At 39.8% G+C, this 26,605-nt stretch overlaps 1 non-coding gene across 1 annotated transcript; it reads right to left on the bottom strand.

Annotated features, from left to right (window-relative positions):
• Nucleotides 1–2,799: 2,799 nt before the first annotated feature.
• TRNAL-AAG (transfer RNA leucine (anticodon AAG)) lies at nucleotides 2,800–2,875 on the bottom strand. The gene has a single exon. It is a non-coding gene; the product is annotated as a tRNA-Leu (tRNA).
• Nucleotides 2,876–26,605: the final 23,730 nt, after the last annotated feature.

Genomic DNA, 26,605 nt, shown 5'->3' with positions numbered 1-26,605 from the left:
TCATTACACCCAATAATCCACCACACAATTTGTGTCCAGTCCCTGTGACTTTAAGCCCTGCTGGTTCGGAGGTCTTACTTCCCAATAGGGAAATGTTTCCATCAGGGATCACAACTAACGTTCCACTGAGTTGGAAGTTGAGACTGATGCCTGGCCACTTTGGGCTCCTCATACTATAGAAAAAATCAGGCAAAGAAGGAGTTGCTGTTCTGGCTGGGGTGACTGGTCCCAATTACCAAAAGGAAATTGGTTTGCTGCTTCCTGCTCCACCATGTGGCCAAGGAGGACTATGGGGACAAGAGGGACTGTATTCTGGATTTTCTGTGGCATGTCTTAGCACTTTCATATCCTAGAGTAAAAATTAATGGAAAGCTACTATCATTTTTTTGAGTTTAAAAAAGTAGATTCAGACCCTTCAGGAATGAAGATATCAGTCACCAGAAAGGGCCAGTCTTCCACGATTTTAGTTCTGATAACTCTAACCTTTTTCCTTTGTTCCCCAGCCCAGTTGGTGGTACTGCCCTCTTTGCTTTTTCAGTCCTCCAATACCTGTTTAAGCAATTCCCCATATGAAATTATTTGTGGTTTGTTTTCCTACCTAGATCCTGACTGATACAACAACATAGTTGCATTCCTGAAATAAGAAAAATCACTTAATATTAAAACTGTATAAAGCAAAACAAAAATATTGTGTTTATATGTAAAATGGGTTAAATTCCAGGCTAAGATAATTACAAAAGGTTTTTTTTTTTACCTACATGAATATTCAGTGGGACATTTGAAAGTCAACATTGCAGGACACGTGGCATTCTGATCACTATCCAATAAATGTTTTGAACATCCCCACTCTTTGTGACAACCAAATACACACCTCCAGATTTCAAAAATATCCCCTAAAGGGCAATCCTGAGATCTATGGTACTAGAGTGATCATTGCCTATGCTTTTAGTAATTCCACCCAACTTACTACTTCACTTTTCACGTGATTGTTTTCTTTACTTGATTTATGCTTTTTAAATTTGTATAAATACACAGGTAAATGTATGCATGGCTATATACCCATGTGTGTATGTATGACTATATATGCCTATGTGTATTTAAAACATATCAACATAAATACGTAATATACATCACTGTAGTGGACACTGTGGTGTACCACCCGGTTCCTACCTTCAGGACCAAAGCCCTTGCTCCCCCAATTGTAGGGGCAGCCTGCATTTGAGTCTTTCCCCCAAGAATTGCCCTCAGCCAAAAGTAGCTGCCTCACCCGAGGTTATAACCCCTCCCTGAAGGTATTCTTATCCAGTGAGTGCAAGGGAACAAAGGCCCAGCCCCCTTGCCTCAATGTAGAACGTCTTAGCCCCAGAGCTCCCCATGGGATCAGCTGAGGCCTGTGCTACAACGGCAGGGCAGATCAGCTTCTCCCTCATTCCCCACAGGCTGTGACCCTAAAAACCAGTAAGTCTCAGCCTGCCAGTCTCCAACTCAGAGACTGTTACTGAGAAACCCCATCCGGTATAATTATCTACTTCGAGTTTGCGCTGGTGGTTTAAATAATTGATGTCCTGTTTGTGAATAAATCAGAACACCTTCCTGGTGTAGGTGACAACCACAAGCAGAGCTGTGTAAATGACTTCTGAATGAGGGTAAATTTTGAATGAGGTTACCTCACCGTCTCAGCACAGAGACGCTCCGGTTTTGGAGCTGTTGTGGCCTTTGACTGCACGTTAAGCTACAGGAGGTCCAAGGGCTATCAGGTGATCATCACAGAGCAGAACCAAGGGCCTAGCAATCTACGCTAAGGAGATTAGAAAATTCTGTCAATGTATTTTTATAAAGTTTTATCTATAAGCACTATTTATTTCTGCACACACCTTGCTTCCTGGATTCTGAACAGCCATGGAGTTTAGGTTTGTACCCATGGTTTAATGGCAGTTTTTCAAAGGGGATAAGATGAAATATTTCCACCCCATTAAATGATCCATATTAACAAGTCGACACATATAAAGCACTCACAACAGTACTTTGCACGAAATCAGCATAAGATGAATGCTTTTATATCCATTGTAGTAAAATGTGAAAAGATGACATCTTAGAATTGAAGAAATATGGTAGTTTAAAAATAAACATACTGTAAAGTTGTTTTTGGTCTTCATTTGCTGGAAGTTACGTTCTTTAGAACAGGAAATGTCTTCCTTGGCTGTTGATTTTGACTGACCTTGACCTTCTAACACATGTGTAATCAGTAGCTTTCAGTCAAGTCCTTCATTGTTTTATTTGCTATTATTCATCTGTTCTATTTCATTATCTTATGAGTATCAACGTTCTATAACTTTTTATATTTTATTTTGTATTTGTGCTGTTTCCCTCATTGTATTAGAAACTTCTGCCTTATACTCCTTCAGTAACCCCTGTAGTGCTGGCTACTAAGTACTAATTTTATAAATAAGGGCACACTATCTGATTTTAAAAGCATGAGAGTGGAGGGCATGTTAGCTACAAACACAGAAATTCTACTCAATATATACTAAGATTATTTTATTTACATGCTTACTCAGAATCCCACTTCCCTACCCAAAGTGTAAAATTCAGCAACACAAAAAAACTTGTCAGAAGTAGAACAAAGAAAGAGCTAAGTTATTACAGTGATTTAGAAAGTACTTAAATTTTTCCTGTGAGAGTTTGTTATAATGAATATTGCATTTGCTCTGTTAAAATTTCCACTGTTTACTTGGTTTTAAAAATTCCATTCCATTTCTTTTCTTTTTCTTTTCTTCTTTTTTTTTTTTTTTTTTTTAGTGGAGGTACTGGGGATTGAACCCAGGACCTTGTGCATCTTAAGCATGCCCTTGCTCTACCACTGAGCTATACCTGCACCCCCCATTCCATTTATTTTCAGCTTTTTCAGACAGCTGTGTTGGAAAAGCAAATCAAAAACAGGAGAGGATGAGAAGGTAAGAGTCACCTTAGAATACAATGGGATGGCAATAGAGAAGAGAAGAGAAGCTGCAAAGAATGTGGAAAAGGTAAAGTCAGTGGAGGCATCAGGTTCCATTAGAAGAGAAGCTCCCTGTGGGGCACTCGAACATGCAGTGCTGGTCCTTCAGCTTCACTGGGACACCGTAGAATCTGAGGTATCATTCTCAGTCTTCCTCCAGGAAAATGATCACGCAAATTCACAAAATGTATTAACTGCCTCTCTCTCTTCTCCTTTACAGCCAAACATCTGAAAGGGGATATCTCTTTTTTCCTCCCCCCCACCCTCTACTTCCTCACCTCCTCAGCCCTCTCCAACTCCGCTGAGCCACTCCCCTGAAAACACAGCAGCTCCGACCAGCTCCAGTTGGCCACATGCTGACAACACTTTGTCTTTGGCCCAAAATGCATTTCTATGTCTCAGGACAACCATATTTCTCCTGTTCTCCAGACCAGCCAACTCCTCTCTTGGATGTCACAAAATCACATCACACTCGACATACCCAAAAAGGAATTCATGTTCTTCCCCTAAACTCACTCCTCCTCCTGTGTCTCCATCTCAGTAAATGACACTACCATGAACCTAATTTGGTCTAAGAATAAAAGCTGATCTCTTCCAAGTCTGATCCATTCTTGTTTTGTCATATCTTTTAAATCTATCACTTATTCTGATCTTAATCGCTAGGACTTCACTTCAGACTAGTCTCAGAGTATACCTGCCTTATAGGAACAGCCTCCTAGCTGGTTTCCCTGGACCTGTTCTCCATCCCACAGGCAGTACAATCTTTCTAAGCTGCAAGCCTGATCAAGTCACTCTCCTTCAATGGCTTTCCATTACCTTCAGGCTATTGGCAAACATGTTAATATGCTTGATTTTCAAGTTCCTGCACTCTCCCCACCCACCATTCTTCTTGCAGGGAAGCCACGTTGCTCAGGTCTGGAAGGCACCATTCCCATCCTAGTCTATGTGAATGATGACTGCTAGAGCAGTGCAGTGCACAACCTGTGAGACTAAACATGGCAGCCTCGCCTCTTTATCTCACTTTATACTCTGAGTCTTTGCACATCGCTGTTTCCTGTTTATAATTTCTTCCACCTCAATGTCATTTTCATCTAGTTCAGATCTCAGATATCACTTACCCCAATGAAGCTCTCCCTTAATCACACCACCGCCTAATTTTGGAATAGGAATTTCCCTAAGGCTTATGTTTAGTGCCCTCTGCTTAACCCCTATTTTTGTACTTATCTCTTAATCCTATAAATGCCTGTTTACTTTTGTGACTCCTCTTTTAGGACAGGGACTGTGTTTTATTCACCTTTGCATCTCTAGTTCATTGTATAGCATCTAGCACAAGGTAGGTGCAAAGTAAATACTTTTGAATGAATGCAACTTGGGGCAAATCGTTTAATCTAGCTAAACCTTAGTTTATCACTGGTCACATAAGACTAAGAATGTCTGTCCTCAATATTTTACAGAACAATATGACAAAATGTATATGGAAAATGTTTTGAAAAGTGAAAAGAAATGATGAAGGAGAGAGAGAACAATTGGCATGGCATCACCATAAAGAGAAGGCAACAAGGAATGGGATGATTCTAAGGAAAGGCATGAGAGATACCTTTCAACTCCATCATGTTAAGACCTTAATGCTGGTGCTGCTGAAGTGAGCACAGATTCTGTCTTGTCTTAAACTAGAACAAGTAGCTGTAATGCTTCAAAAGTGAGGGCAAAAAGGAAGGGTATAACTCAGTGATGGAGCCTGTGCTTAGCATGCAGGAGGTCCTGGGATCAATCCTCTGTTAAATAAATAAATAAACCAAATTACCTCCCCTCTCCCAAAAACAAACAAAAAATGTTTATAAAAAATTTTTTTAAATAAATGTTTAAAAAGTAAGGACAAGTAGGAAATGAGGAACGTAGTTGTGAAACCATGATACCAGTTCATTAACTGGTCATACAATCTGTGAGATACATGTAATTATTTCTTTCCTGAAGACCAAATTGTTCAAAATGGTGTTCCAAGGGCTCAGGAAATCACAGGATAAACTCAGCTCTTCTTCCTGGAGCATGATTTTTACTCAGTGATTCAGGGACTTAAATCATTTACTTGGTAAGTAACTGGAAGCAGTATTTTCATATTTGTATAAACAAGTGGATTTATAATAGCTTGGACCATAGCATTTGCATACATCTTTCAAATAAACCTGAGACTTCTGACTTTCGGTGTTGGCAAATCCATACTGTCTCTCTCCCCTCCTGCTACCAAAGCTTCCTGCTCCAAGCCCTAGGAGTAAGTCTTTACTCACTGTGCTCTTGGAGTGCTTAGGAAAAGTGCTGCTTTTAGAAGTTTGTAGGCTTCTGTGCTGCTGAAAGGAAGAAAAGACAGAAGAATCTTCAGCAAACATGTCTGGTTCCATTGCACCAGAGGCCAAGTTTATCGTTGAGTATTGATTTGTAGGTCTGTTCTTTACCCCTAGCTTGCCCACTGCACTGGTCAATTGTGTACATATTGATCACTAGTCCCCAGAAGAATCAAAAAAATTTTAATGCAGAGGAATCAGTACAAACTTAACAACAAGGGAAGAATTCCAAATCTATATTCCCTTGATATTTGGCCAGTGGCATCATAATCTTTGCATCTAAAGGTCAACACATTATATCCAAAGGAAAGGGAGAAGGAAACTTACATATTTGGAGCCTCTACTATGTGCCAGGCACAATGCCAGGAGCTGTCCATTCCCCCACCATCCTCCCTTATTGCCCCAGACACAGTTAATCCTGCTCCCCTTCGTATGATACCAGTACTACCTGGTATAACACTTTAAATATCAATGAGTTGTTTGTCTCAATCTACTGTAAACTCCTTGAGGGCAAGGCCCATTTCAAATTCATCTTTGTATCCCAAGCACACTCAGTACCTGGTCATATAATATGCCTTCTGTCAAATTTTTACTAACTGAATTAAAATTATCTTTTCTAACATACAGGATATTGTTAAGAAGCTAATGCTTTCATACTCCAAAAATTCTTCCTCTAGAGAATTATAGGCCAATATCACTGATGAACATAGACGCCAAAATCCTCACCAAAATTTTAGCAAATAGAATCCAACAACACATAAAAAAGATTATACATCATGACCAAGTGGGGTTCATCCCAGGGACACAAGGCTGGTTCAACATACGCAAATCAATCAGTGTAATACATCACATCAACAAGAGAAAGGACAAAAACCACATGATCATCTCAATCGATGCAGAAAAAGCATTTGATAAAATTCAACACCCATTTATGATAAAAACTCTCGCCAAAGTGGGTATAGAGGGAACATATCTCAACATCATAAAAGCTATATATGACAAACCTACAGCCAGCATAGTACTCAACGGTGAAAAACTCAAAAGCTTCCCACTAAAATCTGGGACAAGACAAGGATGCCCACTATCACCACTCCTATTCAACATAGTCCTGGAAGTCCTAGCCACAGCAGTCAGGCAAGAGAAAGAAATAAAAGGGATCCAAATTGGAAAAGAAGAGGTAAAAGTGTCATTATATGCTGATGACATGTTACTATATATAGAAAACCCTAAAAGGTCCACACAAAAGCTACTAGAGCTGATTGAAGAATTCAGCAAGGTAGCAGGTTACAAAATTAACTTTCAAAAATCAGTTGCATTTCTTTACACTAACGATAAATCAACAGAAGAAGAAAGTAAAGAAACAAAAATTCTTTCTCTAAATCACCTTGAACAGTTTTGTCATCCACTGAAGAAATATAAAGCATAGCAGGTATGTCCATTTTTGCTATGTTTTCAGGTCTGAGAATATTTCCAAGTCTCCTTCCTGACCCCCAACCAAATATATATATATATATATATATATATATATATATATATATATATATATATATATATATATATATGATTAGTATATAAAATAATGACCCATATACACTTTTAAGTTATCTTTGCAAAGCACCCTTTTCAATAATATGTTAAGTAATCTGTGAAATGTATCTCTAAAGTGAATCACTAAGTGTAAATGACCCCCACTTCAGTCGCTTTAACAAGTGACAAAGAACAGGACCAAACAGATCAGCCGCTATGGAAAATAGTATAGCGGTTTCTCGAAATATTAAAAATAGAATTGCCATATGATCCAGGAATTCCACTTCTGGGTATTTTCTCAAATAAAACAAAAATACTAATTGGAAAAGATGCATGCACTCCAATGTTCATTCCAGCATTATTTATAACGGCAAGATATGGAAGCAACCTAAGTGCCCATCAAGATGAATGGATAAAGAAGATGTGGTGTATATATATATACATATATACATAATGGAATATTATATATATATATATATATATATATATATATATATATATATATATATATAGGAATATTACTCAGATATTAAAAATGAAATCTTGCCATTTGTGATGACATGGATAGATCTAGAGAGTATCATGCTAAGTGAAATAAGTCAGACAGAGAGACAAATACCATATTATTTCACTTATTGTGGAATCTGAAAAACAAACAAAACGAAAACAGACTCACAGATACAGAGAACAAGTGGTTGCCAGAGGGAAGAAGGTGGAGGAGTGGGGGTGAAATAGGTGAAGGGAATTAAGAGGTTCTGCAGTTATAGCATAAGCCATAGGAATGTAGTATATGGTATAAGGAATACTATCAATAATACTGTAATAACTTAATATAGGAGCAGATGGTTACTGGACTTATCATAGTGATCATTCAAATCACTATGTAGTACACCTGAAACTAATATAACATTGTACGTCAACTATATTTCAGTTGTAATAAAAGGAACAGTACCAAATTCACACTGCTCATAGAGGATTTAATATGCATTCTGAATCTCCAAGTCTGCAGCCTCAGGATTGTTTTTCTTCCTTTTCCAAGTCCAATGTAATCAAAACAGAAATTTCTTCTCATCACTGCACTTTAGAGTGCATACGAAGTAGGCACTGTATAAACAAACACATGCACACATACACACACAAGCATAGAAGAGGAAAAATAATTAGAAACCAGGGGATTCAACCATGCCCTGATTTAGAGCCAGCTCAGATTTATGAATTCAAATGTTTTGAGCCTAATCCTACTCCTATCAAGTTCAAATTTACTTGACATTTGTTATATTGTGACTTCCTGTTTTTGTAGAAGAAGAATCCCAAAAATGGTCCAATAAGCTCCTTGGACAGTGTCTAACTCCTGCAATGCAAGACTTGGTACATTTAGCAGTAAATGAATAAGAAACATATCCAATGCATTTCTTAAAATGTGTACATTTTCAAAAACTCAGGGGGATGAGTGCTTGACCAAGTCTATCTGTGGTTTCATTGAATACTTGAAAATTAGTTAATGACATTCAGAAACACAAAGACACAGCTGGGTTTTCCCATCCAATCTGCAAAACACGTAGCTGTCAACCAGTGATGACAGAACCCATAGGAAAGTACCCTCAATCTTTGTGGAAATAGGAAAGAATTAAGATTTAGTATCCGGCACTTTGTTGGTTGGATGCATCGCTAATAAGGAAATCAAGAACAAAGTGAAAGAATCTAAAAATATGCTTGCGTGTTTTACGTTTACAACTTCTCTGCTGTGTAATTGCCAGCTCATGGCTCATGATGAAAAATAAACTGGCAAATATCAAATCCACCAAATGGTTCGCTGGCAAGTCTTAAGGAGCCTTGATGAAGGTCTATAATAGCTCATATTGTCATGCAAAAGCTTTCTTCCAAGTCAACAAGCACTTAGAATGTTGCAGATAGGGTTACAGAGCCCCACTTCCTCAAGCCCCATCAGCCTAAGGTTATGTTGGCTTTTAAGTCCAAGTATGTTCCTGGCTAAGCACCCCCTACTTCCACTCCAGACCCTAAGTAACTCTCATGTGTTCAAGAAATAAATCAACACACGCTAGATGCTTCTACTCTCCCTCCAGGCTTTGCTGGGTACACACTGAGTCTGCTGAGCTTCTGTAATCTTCTACCAGCCCTATGGCTTTGCAGTGTTCTCCCAAAGCTCAGAGAGAAAGTATCCTACCCATGGCACAGTCCTTAGTGCTCCCAAACCTGTAACACCTTCCACGTGCCAAGTACCACTGGTTCCTCTTCGGGCTGCACTATGCCAACGCCATGCTGTGCTCCATGCAAAAAGGCAGGTACCATACTTCTCTCCAGAGAGTTCATATCCACTTCCTGGGGCTGGGTGGATGGAGGCCAAGCAGTGTCTTTCCACTCCCCCTCTCTCACATCTCTGGCTCCAGGAAACCACCTGCAGAATTTCCTGTGCTGGAGTGTGAATTTATCAACTCACTTAACCTAGCTCAGCTCAGATACAGCCAGGAGCATCCACTTGTAGAGTTATTGCCAGAAGGTTCTTTTTAATTTGATAATTCTGTGTGGTTGAACAGAACTGAGAGCCTGTTGTCAAAAGATAAAAGGAAAAGGAAATCAGGAAACAGGAAACAAAAAACACAAATAAATGTTATTTGTGCTAATGATTCCTCATACTATAACACACAATGGTCAAATAATCACAAGAAAAGCACGTGATCAATAGGTACTCAACAGATAAAGAAAAAAGCATTTGATAAACAGCACCCACTGATGATCACAAAACAACTCTTAAAGCTAAAAATAAAAGAGTAGAAGAGAGTGTCCTTCATGTGATAGTTGATATTTACCCCCAAAAAATTTAAAAGCAATCTTATTAATTAATGGTAAAAAGTTCAAAGCATTTTCTTTAAAGGTAGGAACAAAGCCAGGAGGCCAGCTATGACTGCTTCTATTCAACATTTTGCAAAAGAGCCAAGCTAAAGGGAAAAACCAAAATTATCTTAATCATAGACAATATGATAGTTTACATAAACAAGCTAAGAGAATTAACAGAAAAATCATTAGAACTAATAAGAGAGTTCAGCTACATTGCTGGACATAAGATATGCATGCAAAAATCAGTAGTGTTCCTATACATTTAGGGTCAGTAAATTTTTTCTGTAAAGAGCCAAGTAGTAAATATTTTAGATTTTGAAGGCATATGGTCTCCGTCTTAGCTAATCAAATCTGCCACTAACGTGCAAAAGCAGTCACATATGATATGTGAACAAATGGGTGTGGCTTTGTTCTTCTTTACAAAAGAAGGCTGTGGGCTGGATTTGGTCCACCGGCTATAGAGTTTGCAACTCCCATTATATACCATTGATGAAAAATTAGAAAACATTATTTAAAAAGAAAAGATACCATTTACTATATCAGCCCAAACTGGAAGGCAGCCCTTCTAGCAGCCCAAACTAGAAGGCACTTATGAATAAATCTAACAAAATACCTTAACAGATGTCAAGATTTATTGTGAAATAATAGAAACTATAGTAATATAGTATTAATAAAGAGACAGATAAATTGATCCACACAGTAAAACAGGGACCCCAGGAACAGACCCTTTGACAAAGGTGGCACTGCAGCTCAGTGGGGTAAAGACTGATTATTCAATAAATGGCACTGGAATAAATGGTTACTATATGGTAAAAAAAAAAAAAAAAACCCTGAATTTATATCCTTTCCTCACACCACACAGAAAAATCAATTCCAGGTTGATAAAGTATCTAAGTAGAAAAATCAAAGCTAAAACCAATTAGAGAGCAATATAGGAGAATATCTTTAAGACTGTGAGAAAAGGAAAGATTTCTAAAACAAGACACAAAAAGCCCAAAACATAAATGAAAAAAATTAAAATATTTAACTACGTTAAAATAGAAAATTTCAGTACCTCAAATATGAATAATGTTAAAAGATAAGTTGTATTAGTAAAGATATTTGCATACACATAACTAAAAAAGGTTTCATATCCAAAATAAAATATAAAAATAAGAAAAATAACCCAATAAAATAGTATTTTTAAAACTGTAGTTGACCCACTAGTGAGCCCTGAAATCCATCTCATGGGTTGTAGACTAGCATTTAATAATATAAAGTAGATTAGAATAGAAAACATCAGAGTACATACCATACATTAAAGAAAAATATTACTTTGTGAAATTTCTGCTTCAGTTATATATCTAAGTGTGTGTATGCATGTGAACATGAGTCACAATGTAAAAGTTCTTACAGTGGTAACAGTTTTAAACACACTAAAACAGAAAATTAATAAAATATATAGGGTTGTGCAAAAGTGTGAATGTGATTAGTGCCACTGATTTGTACCTTAAAAATGGTTTAAATGGTAAAATTTTGTTATATATATTTGATCGCAACATATATAAACAGGTAATTCATGAAAGAGGAAATCTTGAATGATCAAAAACACTTCTAAAAAATGCTTGATACCTGTAATCATCAGAGAAATGCAATTTTAAATCCTAATGAGTTACTCTTCACACTCATCAGATGAGCAAATAATTTAAAAGTCTAGCAATGCCAAGTGTTGCTAAGAATGTGAAGCAACAGAAACTGTCTTACTTGTATCTGGGATTATAAACTTATTATTTAGTAACGTCTAGTAAATTCAGCAAGCAATTCCACCAAGGAGAAATGCTCATTGCAGCACTGTTCATAATAGTGAAAAAAAATGAATACAATCTAAATATTGACTAACAAGAAAATGGATTTAAAAAAAACAATAAATACTGTACAACAATGATAATGAATGAGTCTCATGCATCAACATGGATAAATTCCCAAAATATAACTTTATGCCAACAAAGCTGTAAAAGCATATACAACAGCATGATTTATATTAAGTTTGAAATATTCAGAGGACTACTGCATAGTATTAAAAATAGAAATATTTTCAATGGATTGATAAATATCAAATGGAGGGCAAGGACCACCTTTGGGAAAGGAGGGAGGGAGATGTGATTATGGAGGGTACACAGAATCTTGAATTTCATCTCTAAAATTTTATTTCTTGAGTTGGGTGCTGGGTACACAGACCATTATTTGTGATCCTTCAATTTTTTTTTCTTGCATGCTTAAATGTTTCATTTATTTAAAAACAATCAGTCAACAAGAGATCCTTGACAGTTAATTCTATGCCAAGCATTGTGCTTAGGCAATGAGATATATAATCCAGGATAATAGAATGCCCAGTGATGGGCACTCAATAAATACTCAGTTCATCCATGAAATGAATCACTACAAGACACAGTCAATTCCTAATTGTAAAAACTAGAATAATAGGCATGGGCCAAACAGAGACATGCACATGATTCTCAGCAGTCACTGAGAGTGATTCAGGAAAAAGGACAGGTTTAGGGATGGAGATGATGAGCTTGGTTGAGCCTGAGGTGCCTTTGGGGCATCCAAGCTGAGAAATATGTAGATGGAGTTGGATATATAAGAGGAGGTTTAGATTTGAGATTTGTCAGCACATGGTTGATTACAAAAGCCATGGAATCAACTAAGATAATAAAGGGAACAGGAAAAGAATGAAAAGAAATAAGCCCTGGGGAAAACTAAGGGTTAAGGATGGAGAACAAGCTGGAAAAGGGATTCAGTCCAATATTCCAGCTCCTTGAAAAATAATACTAAGGTGACACCCATCTGAAATGCTGCTGAAGGATATAAACAACGTTCTTAAATTTTATTGTTGTGACTACCAAGAAGAATTCTCCCAACCTCTGCCTCGCGATCTCTCATGTTAAAAATTTCAGATGGATGCTTTTGGTCAGGTGAAGCTAGGTCACATGCCTGTGTTCTAGCTGTCACAGAGCTGGGAAAGTGATTGTCTGATATGTTAGTTCATTATGGGAGGAGGACTCTATTTCCAATATTTCAGTCACACAAGGGAGGCACTTCCCTAAACAGAGGAAGAGGGTTCACATACAGACAGCCCCCCATTTGTAGTGACAAATGTCCACTATAGAAATCTTTTCAGCCTCACTCCTGCTCATCATGACCACAAAAGCCAATGAGTTTTCAGTGAGTTACAACCAACTGAGGACCAAATTATATTTCCAACAATGATTGTGATATGGCTTCTTGTGTAATTGTTTCACTGTACTTTTCAGTGAAAGACTGAAGACTATAAGAACTCATTTAGAAGACTATAAAAATCCTAATGAGATCATTTAAAAAAAAACTTCGTGGTAAATTTTAAACAAACACTGAAATAGAATAGCAATATAAACCCCCACCTACCCATCACCTGGGTTCAATAATTATCAACTCGTGGATAACTTTATTTTTTCTTTACTCCCATCTGCTACATCACCCCTTACTATTCTGAAGAAATCCCAGAAATCCTATTATTTCATTCATAAACATTTCAGTGTGGCTTCCTAAAAGGTAATGACTCTCTTTAAATATAACCACAGTACTGATTATCATACCTTTAAAAATCAACAGTAGTTCTTCAATATCATCAAATATTCAGTAGCTGTTCAAATTTCCAATCATTTCATAAGAGTCATAAATTTGTTTTATAATTTATTTGATTAGGATCTTACGTATTGCCATTGGGTGATAATGTCTTTCAAAACCGCATCCACTCACCCATCATCTGTCTCTTTTTTTTCTTGCAACTTTAAACTGCAATTTAAAATTCCAACGGAAATAGATCAGGGCAATAAAGAGGTCACCCAGGTTTTCCCTGGAGAGCCATTTTGGTGGAAAATGCTTGGTGAGATGTCCAAGCTCATTTTTTTAGCTGAAATTGGAACTCGGGTTTGTTTATACTGTGGTTGCACAGAGCACCATTGCATTGCATTGTCAAAAGCTCTAATTTTGTTGGACTATCATGAAACATCCAGAAGTGCTATGGGATATCTTCCATCACTACACTTACCTCTTCTGAAAAATTAAGGACCAATCATCAAACACTTTTTTAAGGAACAGAAGAGATTGACTTTGGAGGTGCCCTTTTATAGTGACAGATTTCCTGAGGATTTATCTTCCCTAAATGAAGTAGCCACAAGTCAATTTGACTTTAGATAGTTGTCTCAGTAAAAACTGTTAACCTAACAATAAACTCAAAATCATTTTGAATTACTTTCTGAACTGTGGACAGAAATCCAGCCCCACAAAGTAGTCCTTAACACACACTTGATGTTTTTGGCTTATAAGACAATAATGAAATTTTACTTTTAGCATTTTTTAGTTTTCTTTTTTAAGATGCTTAAACATATGTTTATTTTAGCAAGTTTCCATGAGTCCTTAGAAGTGTTTTACTACACAACTACCATGGGTTTCCTCATTGATTCTGAATTCTGGTTTTTCATACATGGAGTCAATATCTTTAAAATTCTTATTGTTTATGCTATATATAAAATGGATAAACAACAAGGTCCTACTGTGTAGCACAGGGAACTATAGTCAATATCCTGTAATAAATCATAATAGAAAAGAATATGAAATAGTATATTTATATAACTGAATAACTTTGCTGTACACGAGACACTAATATGACGTTGTAAATCAACTATACTTCAATGTAAAAAAAAGGAAGAAAGGGAACGAAAATCCTGACGAGAAAAAAATTCTTGTTTAAAATTAAATTTCTTTGTAATGCACCTTTTTGAATATGAACTTTTTCTTCTTGTGCCTCTGAGGGCTTTCAGTGTTGCTGCACACTGAACCCATTTTACCTTGTTATCCATGGCAGCTGCTTTGTGATTGTAATGGAATCTAAACTGAGATTATATAATAAGGTGGTCAGTCCTCACAGGGAGCCCTGGCAGCTTGGACAACGGTGGAGCCCCCCCTCAAGTAACTTATAGACTGGAAACCATTCCTAGGGACTGGAGCGGGAGGATGTAAGAGGCCTCGTCAGGAGCATGTGTATATGAGACACCTGGAGAAACAGCTGAGGGGAGCTGGGACGAGGGAGGGGACGTTGCCAAGATCCTATGATTATGAGGTGAGGGAAATAGGCTGTCAACTCCCAAAGGTCACTGAGGCCTGCTCGTTTGATTTCCAGCAGCTCTAGTGATGAGGGCTTCCTTGGTTGCAGGTCCAACTTCCAAGAATCAAACTCACATTGGCCTAAGCAAAAAAGGAAAATCATTGGGTCACTTAATAGAAAAGCCCAGGAACTCAAACAATGTCACCAGGCCTGTTTTTTCCCCTCTCTCCACATCCTTCTTGGTACTTTCCTGTTCTGACTTCTTAGCCTGACATTCTACAGGCCTGAGAAGCTCCAGCCTTGTGTCAGCCTGACACTGGCAATCTCGGCAGAAGGAATAAATTTCTTTCCATTTAGTTACAGTAAAGGTCCTAGGGTTGGAACTCATTGGCTCAAATTGCGTCACTGAAGCAAAGCTGGTTAGGAGGAAGGAAGACCAGCCAGGCCTGGAACACAAAGAATGGGGTCTACTCTGTTCACATGCCTGAACTGAGCGTAATAGTGAGGCAATTCCTCCTAGGCAATCAGGACGCCGCTACCCAGAGAGGCAGGGGATAAGTGATGAGTAGACAACAACAACATACGTATGCGTGCAATAGCCGTGCTGTGTAAAATATGTGTTGTTTTAAGCCCTTGACAAGTGATCAGTAGAGTATAGAGTGAGGGTAGAAGACAGGTTCTCCCCAGGAACAATGGGGCTGGTTCCTAGTGCAATAGGGAAGGTTTAAATGTGGGAGGAGAAATGCATTGCAGAGCAGAGAGCTAGAAATGATGTGATCTGGAGGTATCAACTAGGCCACCCAGGCATTCTGTGGAAGGACTATCAACTAGAAGGAAGTTGTCTGACAAAGAGCTGAAGGAGGCAGAGGCAGATTCAGAAAGTGTATCAGTTAATACGGTTTTGGCTGCATGTGACAGGACACATGACACATTCCAGAACAAATGGTAACACTCCATTATTCTATTAGGAGATTCCAGAGTTGGTAGATGCAATGGTCTAATGACATCAGGTCACTGGGCCAGCTTTTGTGAGCTTCTCTTGGCTTTCTCCTCATGGTTGCAAGATGACTGCCACAGCGCCAAGCATCACATTCTCACACATCAATGTTCAAAGACAGAAAGAAAGTGATGGGGTGGGTTCTCTCCCTACTTATCTCTCTTTTATCAGAGAAAAAAATCTTTCCTAAGTACTCAACTAATTTCCTTTTATATCTTACATATCCAGGTTTTCATTACAAGAGAGACAAAGGAAAATCTATAGATAGCTTTTCTTCTGATAAATCCAAGTAAAATTAAGCTCAATAACAGTTTTTGTTGAATGGTAAAAATATAGTACCATCCCACTTTTAGAAAACAACTTGACCTGTCCATTCATTGAGCAAACATGTCAGTGCCCATTACACACCAGACACTGTTCTAAGTGTGAGGACAAGCGGTGAACAGAACACATGTAAATCCCTGCCCTGTCTCTCCATCCAGCCAGCTGCCCAACTATTCTACATCTGCTTACGTGCACTAACAGAAGTGTTCCACAGTAAGACTTAGTTTGATTTATTCTTTTCTCCGTTGTATTTCTCTGAACAGCTTTATTGCTTAATATAACTGTTATTTACATCCTCCAGGAAGCAGATATCAAAACGAAGATAAAGGGGCTAGAGTTGTGTCATGGTTAATGCCTGTGAAAAGTAGAGGTGAGAGGGAGCAGGAGTGGGCAGGGAAAACCTTCTGACCACAGTGTCGGTCTGACACCTGCAAAAGAGAGGGAAGGAAGGAAGCTTGGGAGAAAGAGCTGCAGACTGCAGTGCAGCTCCGAGAAGTTTCACACAATCCAACAGGCTGGTCTAGCCCCTGGGCTGCTCGTAGAGCAATCTGCCGGTGTGGGCAGAAAGGCCAGGCCTAGTCCCCCTGCCGTGCTCAGAACTGGCCAGGAGCTGCCTGGGAACAGAGTGGTCTCAGCTCAAACTGTGGCAGCCCCCAAGGGTGTGGCAGCTGGAGAGAGTGCCCACCGTGCTCCTCACAGCTGAAAGGCGAGCTCCTTCTTGAAGTGAGGTCTGAGCAAGGCTTCCAGAGCTGCCACACTCACCATGCGAGACTTCTGGTTTAAAAAGTCATTTCTTAAAAAAAAAATTTTGTAGCCATCATATAAAGACAAAAGAGCAGAAAATAGTCTGGTTTATTTTCTGCTAAATTGAAGAACTGTGAAAGAAAACACAAACTTAACTGCATAACATTTTATAATTTCTATAACTTAAAAAGAACAATAAACAGAATTAAGGGCAAGCAACTAAACTACGGAAAACATTTGAAATAAATATGACAGGCAAGTTAACAGTCTTTAGCTGAAGAGAATTAATAAAAATTGATTAAAAAAAAACCATTTGAACCCCAATAAAGATAATAGGTAAAAGATATTAGACAATTTGCCCAAAAAAGGTATAAAACAAATAGAATTGGAATATTTTTAACTTCACCGGTAATTAAAAATCTGTAATTTTATACAAGATTTTTTTTAACCTAAGAAATTCACAAAGGCTTAAAAAATTGTATTACTCAATACTTGTAAGAGTAGGTGAAACAAGTTATTCTTGTGCATTTCTGGAGATGGTATAATTTCGTGATAATTTTGGACCTATTATTTTCCCTTAATAGAATATATGCCAAGGAAATAATTTAAAATAGGGAAAAAAGCTTTAGGCACAAGAATGTTATTCCAGTCAGGAATCTTGATTATGAGAAACTCAACTCAAGCGGCTTAAGCCAAAAAGGGGAAATTATATGTTCATATAAACAAACCATCAAACCATGGAAAGTAGGGTTTAGAGCAAGCCTGGGGGTAGACTGGATGCAGGAACTCCACAGCAAGTCATGCGCACACGCTCTCTCTCTCTGTCTCTCACACACACAAACACACACACATAGACTCCATGCCCCTCGGCATCTGATGTTTGTTGGCCTCATTCTCACAGCTCCAGGAGAAAAACAAAACAAAAACAATGGTATGTTAATTAGTAGGTATTGAAAGACTGTTTCTCTCAACAACAGTCGGAGTTTTAAAAGGAGCTCAGGTACAGTACATGATGGAGAACAAGGCAGCCACGAGCTTTAGGGGCACATCCTTACAGCTGGAATGCCAAGGGAGTAAGACTCTGCGCTACTCAGCCCAGCAGGGTCATAAGCCCATCACTGAGCCAGTTCACGGCCGGCTTTTCCCCGTCAGATCTCTCTCTCAGTAACCCCTGCCTATTAGTCTTATTCTAGATCCTCACAGTCTGTCACCTGGACTGTCCATATTTGCTCCCAAGAGGTCTCACACTTTCCATAACAACCCCCTACCTCGCCCTCACATGCCACATCAGCCCCCATTAATCCATCCTGTGCACTGTGAGCAGTGTTAGCTTTTTTCCTAAAACACAAATCCGACTGGGTCACTCTTTTGCACCACCTTTTCACCAGACCCCACTGCTCTTAGGATGAAGTCCATGTCCTCATGGAGAAGTCCATAAGGCGACACAATCTCCCCTCCCACTGTTCTCCTTGACACACACGCTCCAGGCCCACACCCTGCCCTTGAGCTTGCTCTGTTTTACCAGTGCTCGGGCAACCAGTTCCAGGCAGACTGTGACCAGCTCTGAGCAAGTCCAGCCATGGCCACCTTGTCTCCGTTCCACACCAGGGGCCTCTGGCTAGATTCTCTGGGGCTCCTTTAACCTCATGAAGTAGGATGTTCACGAGAACCTTCTGTTAAATTAATCAAACACGGAGGCCACTAGATTAACATGGCACTAATGCCATGGCAGCCTACTAAGCAAACCCAAATCTCAGCCTACAAAGACTCAAGGTCACAAAATCAAAACCTAAGGACAACTAATCACAGCCAACCAGGCTTCAAGCTACAGCCAATCAAGCAATTGCTTTGTTTCTGCAGCTTCTCTATAAATGTCTCCCCTCGGCTCCTGTTGGCAGAGTGCTCCTGACTACTTCCAGTTTGGTGCTGCCTGATTCTAATCAGTTTTTCTGCAGATAAACTCCTAAAATTTTTAACACACCGTGGTTTATCTTTTAACACTGCTCAACTCTCAGGCAGGCACCAGCCAAAGGCCCTGAACAACTGAAGCCTACGAGGCCATCCTTGACCAATATCAAAGCCAGTGGATAAATGTCTTCCTCTTTTGTTCCTCAAGAGGACAGTTTTAAGATGTTTCATAAAGCTCCTTGGAAGGCTCCACAGGATGGAGCACCAGTCACCCACGCTAGTGCCGGACTCAGTGGCCACGTGCATGTGTTGGTGCTTCTTCCCCATTTCATGTCCCCTGAGATCACATTCCCAGAAAGTCTACCTGAACCCAAATCTCTGCCTCAGGATCTGCTCTGGGAGACCTCAGGCTAGGACACTAAGTTTTTCCAGGCCAACAACTTCCCTGGAAGGTCATAATCTGACCACCTTGGGCAGGAAGATCCAAAACCTGAGAAAAGAAGGAGGACTACTCAGTGAGAAGACAACTGCCTTAATCCAAAACCTAATTCTAACTCAGGTAGAACTGGGGATCCAAGAAGCCCAGTCTCAGAGCAGTTTGGCATTCAAAGCAGCAATCCAGCAACCAAACTAATGTGAGTAAAATCATTACCATCATTCCTATCAGAAAACATCAGGCATAGGGAAGTGTATTTTAATACACATGTATTTTTTTAATCCTCTCTCTTACCTCCACCACTCTCACTGTCCTCTACATGGAAAAGAACTGCCCGTCAAGTCTATATTCTCTCTCCTTGACCTCCAACTTTCAACTTCAAAACTCCTTAGAGAATGACAAAGTCTTCATAGTTCTAGACTTTCTTCTCCTTTCTTTTCCCCCTTTATCGTCCCTCTCTTTTGCTCTTGGGAGTAAATCTTGGCCTTTTTCTTTGAAAATACCCCAATCCATCTATTCTGTGTTATGTTTTCTACTACTGTCCCAATTCAGCATCACAGAGCCTAGAAACCAACCTAGCAAAGACTGAATCCTCTGCAGCTCTTGGAGAGGAAGAAGAAGTGGTAGCCCCAAGACTCAGAATTCTCTTTAGTGGGATAAAAGAGGCTGCGAACGCTCAAATAATTTGTTCTTAGTCACGCGATATGTAAGTTAAACACAAAGGCAAGTGCACCTCGAGTTTCCTCGTTCCTCTGCAAGGAAAAGAAGAAAAGAGGAGTGAAGGGAACAGCCTTTAAATATTGACATTAACCCAGGAATTCTCGTAGCCCATGTGCTGTCTACCTCTACTTTTGAAGCATATGTTATACAATATATTTTATATTTGTTAAATCCCTGAACGTACTTCTGTCACTGAGTAGTCACTGGTAGCTCAGATATTCACAGGCTGCGGGAAGTAGGGACTAACTCACACAGAAATATGCTAATGACACTAAATGGGCAGCAGGGGGAATTAACAGAAGGTTACCTGGATCACAGTGCTACAAACACTGGAAATCAGATTATAATCACATGCTATTTATGAGCCTGAACTCAGGGCCACAGGAGCTCATGACATCATGGAGCTATGATCGCTGGACACTTCCAACTCACCTCTAGAGCTGGACCTGCCACATAGGTGAGCTGGATGTGCTCCCAGGTTAGGGTGTAAGCTGTGCAGGAGAGAACTTGCCAGGGTCTCTCTCCCTACCTCTCCCTTTTACAAAGCTCTTCCTTTGGACAGCTTAACATCCTTGGTCAAGCCTGGTCCCATTGTGGGGTGATGGTGGTCAGGAGAGGATGTGGCTTGCGCATCACTTTCACAAAGGGTCTCAGGCGGAGGAGACAACTCACTGAACCAAGAGATACAATAATGGGGTTGAAGAAAGATGTGCGCCATATGCCATACGCTTAAACTCAAATCTAGTCCACACTGCCTGAGTGCTTGTGAAAGGATAATTTAATAAATCCTATAATTATCTTGTGAGCAGTGCAATTATATTGTATTATTTGTTAAATGTGTTAAACAGTTAATTGCCTCAATGTAAACATTCAAAACAGCACAGTTTTTCAAGTCATTTTGCATTTCTTCCTCTTTTTTAATAAATGGGAATAACTTAGGCCTGTCAAATTCTGAGCACTCCCAAGTCAAGTAGCTTTTGTCTGGACATTATGCTTCTATGGGCTTCGACTTTGTAGATCTCTACAACATTCATCTATGTGTTGACTAGTTAGCAAATAAGAGAAAATTAAATAACTGGTACCTGAGTGCATACTCTTTGTAAGTCACTGGCACAAATGAAAAAATAGTAGACATAGTTCTTGCCCCCAAGTTTATATTCCAGAGAGGGAGATGGGCACTCATCATGGAATCATGTCATTAATCTAAAATTACACTCATGATAAGTTGCAATAGAAGAATTTGACCTTCTTTGGTGGGAATCAGAAAAGTATTCATGAAAAAAGGACAGAGGTTAAACAAAAAGACAACCTATGGAATGGGAGAAAATATTTGCAAATGATGTGACTGACAAGGGCTTAATTTCCAGAATACAAACAGCTCATACAACTTAATAACAAAAAAACAAACAACCCAATAAAAAAAATGGGCAGAAGACCTAATCAAGCAATTCTCCAATGAAGACATACAAATGGCCAATACACACATGAAAAAATGTTCAATATCACTAATTATCAGAGAAATGCAAATCAAAACTACAATGAGGTATCACCTCACATCAGTCAGAATGGCCATCATTGAAAAGTCCACAAGCAATAAATGCTGGAGAGGCTGTGGAGAAAAGGAAACCCTCCTACATTGTTAGTAGGAGTGTAGTTTGGTGCAGCCACTATGGAAAACAGTAAGGAGATTCCTCAAAAAACTAAAAATAGACTTACCATATATGATCCAGATTCCACTTCTGGGCATATATCTGGAGGAAACTAATTCAAAAAGATCCATGCTCCCCAGTGTTCATAGCAGCACCATTTACAACAGCCAAGACATGGAAACAGCCTAAATGTCCATCAACAGATGACTGGGTAAAGGAGTTGTAATACACACACACACACACACACACACACACACGAATACTGCTCAGCCATAAAAAAGAATAAAATTATGTCTTTTGCAGCTACATGGATGGACCTGGAGATCATCATTCTCAGAGAAGCAAGCCAGAAAAAGAAAAATACCATATGATATCACTCACACATGGAATCTTAAAAAAAGACACAAATGAACTTCTTTACAAAACAGAAACAGACTCAAGAGACATAGAAAACAAACTTATGGTTACCAGCAGGGGAAGGGGGTGGGAAGGGATAAATTGGGGGTTTGAGATTTGGAGATACAAACTGCTGTATATAAACTAAATAAACAACAAGTTTATACTGTATAGCATGGGGAACTGTATTCAACATCTTGTAGTAAAATATAATGAAAAAGAATATGAAAATGAATATAAGTATGTATACGTATGACTGAAACATTATTCTGTACACCAGAAATTGACACAACTTCGCATGCTGAATATATTTCAACTAAAAATTTTTTTAATTAAAAAAAAATTTTTTTAAGAAAGGACAGAGGTTAAACAGCTATCTGAAAAGGGAATAGAAACAAAGTAGGAAAATGTGGCAGGGTTGGGGGAGAGAGTCCAAGGCAGGGGGAAGAGCAAGGTTAAAGGCCCTGTGGTGAGAGGGAGCAGCATAGATTAGAGACTTTGAAGGATGCCCTGAGCCTCTAAGGTACAGAGAACTGGAGAAAACAGAGTCGGGATGAGGCTGGTTGAGGAGATTACTTTGAATCCCCAGGATTTTTTTTTCTTTTGAGGAGGATCATCTCACCGCTGCCCACACACACCACCTTCAAGCCCTGCCCGGAACACCGCTGGCCCCCATCCCATAACCAAAGTCTAATTACCTTTCGGAGCTCAACTTGAGCCTGCGCTCTCTAGAATAAATCTGCTAAGTACTTACTGCTCTTAAAGCAGGACTTTCTTACTGCGCTGCAGATTTTGAACAGTAGTAAAACCATGAGGGAACAAACCCGTAATAGCGAAAGTGTTGTCCACAGGAAGAGGATCAAGCAACAGCATTAAAATGAGTTTAAAGAAGTAGACCAAAAAAAAAGGGAAATATGCCCACACAGGAATTTTTTAGTTTTTACAGATAAGGGCAATTTTTACGTATTCAGAACAACAGCTTTGACTTATTAGGAGAGTTTTCACATCAAAATACTGCAAGGCATGCCAAGGGGTGTGGTGTAAAAACGGGTTAGAACGAAGCTGAAGAGAGAATCCACGGAGCCAAAATTTGCCTCTTTAAAAGACTTTCGAAAAAGTAGACAAAACTCTGGCAAATTGGTAAAGAAATCAAAAGAAGCATAAATAGACAATATTAGGAGTGATAAGCGAGCATTACTAAAGACGCCACAAAGAGTTTTTAAAATAAGAGAACATTTTGGGGAGGATATAACTCCGTGGTGGAGTGCGTGTTTAGCATGCACGAGGTCCTGGGTTCAATCCCCAGTACCTCCATTAAAATAAACAAACAAACCTAATTATTCCCTCCCCCAAAAAAGAACAAACCAACCGAAGAGAACACTAAGAACAATGTTTTGGCGTAAAGCTGTAAACAGATTAAGTAAATAATTGACTACAAAAATATATCTCGTCAAAATTAATTCAGTAAGAAAGTAAGTTAGACAATATATAACTGGAATTAGACAGGTAAGGTAGACTTAACCTCAAATAATTCAGGGCCAGTTTACGGCAAAGGAGAGAAAAGGCCCTCAGGAATTCCCACAGCAGCAAAATGGGTCTTTCCCCCACGCTCCTCCCAACTGCCTACCTGTGATGTACAAGGAGGACACCGAATAACTGAGACTATCAATGAGGCAGATTTTCTTCTCACACTGACATCATGTTGGCCTGCAGGTTTTCCTGAAATTTGCATCAGCAACACTATCCTTAAGGGTCTCTTTTAAGCAGGTGTGTGCGACGAAACCGGCCTAAAGCATCATGCCGGCAGTCCTAAGCCTCTTTGGTTGGTAGGACATTTTTGAACACCAGTGGCACACTTGAAAGGCCTTCAGACAATACCAAACAAGTCAGCAAGAATTATAATAGGATCGTGCTACAGTGGAATGAGGCACTGTGACTGTCAAAGCAGCGCGGTCACGGCTGTCACCCTGCAGCACCATGTCAGTGTTTGAGCAGACCCTTTGCTACCTGACCAGGCTGTACCATACATTGTGAAGGCAAAGACCTGACATCTCACATCCAAGAACAGAAGACCTCTCTCTGGCACCAGCTTGCACTTTTCCTTAAATCTCTTATGTCTTAACCCATAGCAAGTTCTATGCATTGTGTCACACAGCCCTGGTTGAGTTACTCCATCAGAATTGTAACAGTGAGACTCTGTAAACACAGGACTTGCCCCAAGACTGGAAGAGTAATGAAGGCCCGAATCAATTAGCATATTTGATTGGAATTATGGTGTCATGTATGACACCGCCTTATTCACTCATTTCTCTACTGTCTTGGTCCTGGTTTCCCAGAAGTTGGCCCTGAGACGAGGATTTGTGTGCAAGTGACTTATTAAGGAAAGGCTCCCAGGAGAAAGCAGTAAGAGGGTGGGAAAGCAGGTCAGAGAAGGGAAACAGCCAGGCCAGGCTCTTCACGCCCCAGCCTCAGCCTGATCCCACGGGAAACTCTGGAGGGTCAGTTGCAGCACAGAATCTGTCCTGCCTCAAGGCAAAGGAGCCAGCTTTCTACTCGTGTATCAGTCAGTCATTGCCTTTCAGCTGCCCTGAGGGCATGAAAATTCCCATTAACTTTGAGCTCTGGGAAGTGTCCAGTTCAGGCTGCTTCGTTAGCCCTAGGGTAGTTCTCCAAAGTGCAGGTTTAAGCTATTAAGAGCGGAAACCCCCAGAAGCTGTGGATGGGAACACAGCACTGGTAAATGTTGCCAAGGGGACAGGAGGTCTGAGACCTAAAAGTGCTTAACTGCTCTGAGTCTCAGCCTTTGCATCTGCGAAGTTCAATGGATTTACCTCCAACAAGGTGACCTTTAATCAGTTCTAAGATGCATGTATTTTCAAATTTCAAATCTTTGAAATCAGGATACATTTTATAATCACTGCTGGCCAGGCAGTAACCACGACAGAGTTGTTCCTGCCTGTGCTTTAGAGAACTTGGGCCTTGCTGCTCACATTAATGTCACCTTAATTGAGTGATATGCACTGTTAACAGTTTATATATTTTAATCACCATTTTAAAGGTCCGCAGAATGACTCCATTATGATTCAACATTGATATGAAAAGTTTCAACAGAAACACACAGCAGAAAGTGGAAAAAGCAGTAGAACATGTGAATTTGGTATTAAAGATACAAATGTTCCTCTTAGGAGGAATGACTATGTTTACATATTTTTAGCAAGGCAATAAACCAAACACAGCCTTTTTATAGACCCTTAGGAAGGAAGACACTCACAAGTAGATGAATTTTGTTACAGAGAAATGTGCAGAAAGCTTGCCTCTCGTGGCAGAGAACTTGCCCAATCCTTCAGAACAGAAGAAAGAAATTTCAAAGCAGTAAGGGGCTAGTGTGGCCGACTCATGGCAGACACTGGCATGTGTCACAGTCAGCTGGCAGGTTTTTTTCTTATTTCCTGATACATAAAATAATGGTGAACCAGACAGCCAGTGATGCCTGAGACTGAATGAAATTCCCCCAAACTCCAAAAGTCACAATCACATTTGGCTGTGCCCTGGAGCTGACAGTGCAAAGCAGAATGTGAGGAAACAGTGCCACCAGGTAAGAAGAGGCCAGACCTTATGGGTGTGGCCCTGGCTGGCAGCAACAACATGGGATCGACTTATAACGGATGGGAAGGAAACCTTTAACGTCTAAGAGAGAGTAGCTAGAGATGGCTCATGACGAACCAAGTGGTACCTTCTGGAGCTGCTCTGCCTCTGTTCTCTCCCCATGAGAGACTCCTTCTCCTCACCATGATACGCAGAGACTTCATAATCCTCACACGGCCCTAACAGCAGGCCCACTGAAGCCCTGGCTGGGCTGGCTGTGGCCCCTCTTGTTGCTTCCTGTGGGGGTCCCGGGGTCTCACAGGAGGAAGTGGAAGAGCCCTGGGGGCAGGGAGGGAACAAGGGCAGTAGCTACTTACCAGTGTGGAAATCCTTTAATGTTTAGAAAATCATTGCGGCCACATGGGTGTTTACCAGCTGAATGTCAGCCCCGCTGTGACCCTTCCTTCTACGTCTCTCCCTCCCCGTACGACTTGGAGAGGCCAGACAATGTAGAAAGCGTGGGTCAGGGTAGAGTCTGCCATGGGCCTGAATCCCTGCTGGATGACCTTAAGCAAGCCATGAACTTCTCACACTCTCAACTTTTTCATTTATATAATGCAGAAAACATGCAATCCTATAGGTTTCTTAAAATTAAATGCAATAAGGTGGATGGAGTGCTTACTCATGGGACTCAACACATAGCAAGTTCTTCACAAACAGAAGCTGCTACGACATTTATGTTTCTCATGCACAGTTGTCCTGCGGTATCTGAGGGGACTGGTTCCAGGGCCCCCGCAGGTAGCAAAATCCTCAAATGCTCAAGTCTCTTATAAAAATGGCGTGGTGTTTGTGTATAGCCTACGCACACCTCCCGTATACTTTAAATCATCTCTGGATTACTGATTAATACCTAGTACAACGTAATGCAATGTAAATAGTTGTTATACTGTGTGGTTTAAGGAATCATGACAAGGAAAAAAGTCTGTACACATTCAATACAG

This window comes from Camelus bactrianus, chromosome 5, assembly GCF_048773025.1.
Source record: "Camelus bactrianus isolate YW-2024 breed Bactrian camel chromosome 5, ASM4877302v1, whole genome shotgun sequence".
NCBI classification, from domain to species: Eukaryota; Metazoa; Chordata; class Mammalia; order Artiodactyla; family Camelidae; genus Camelus; species Camelus bactrianus.
The sequence above is the reverse complement of the archived record's forward strand: the minus strand, read 5'-3'. Positions and strand labels throughout refer to the sequence as shown.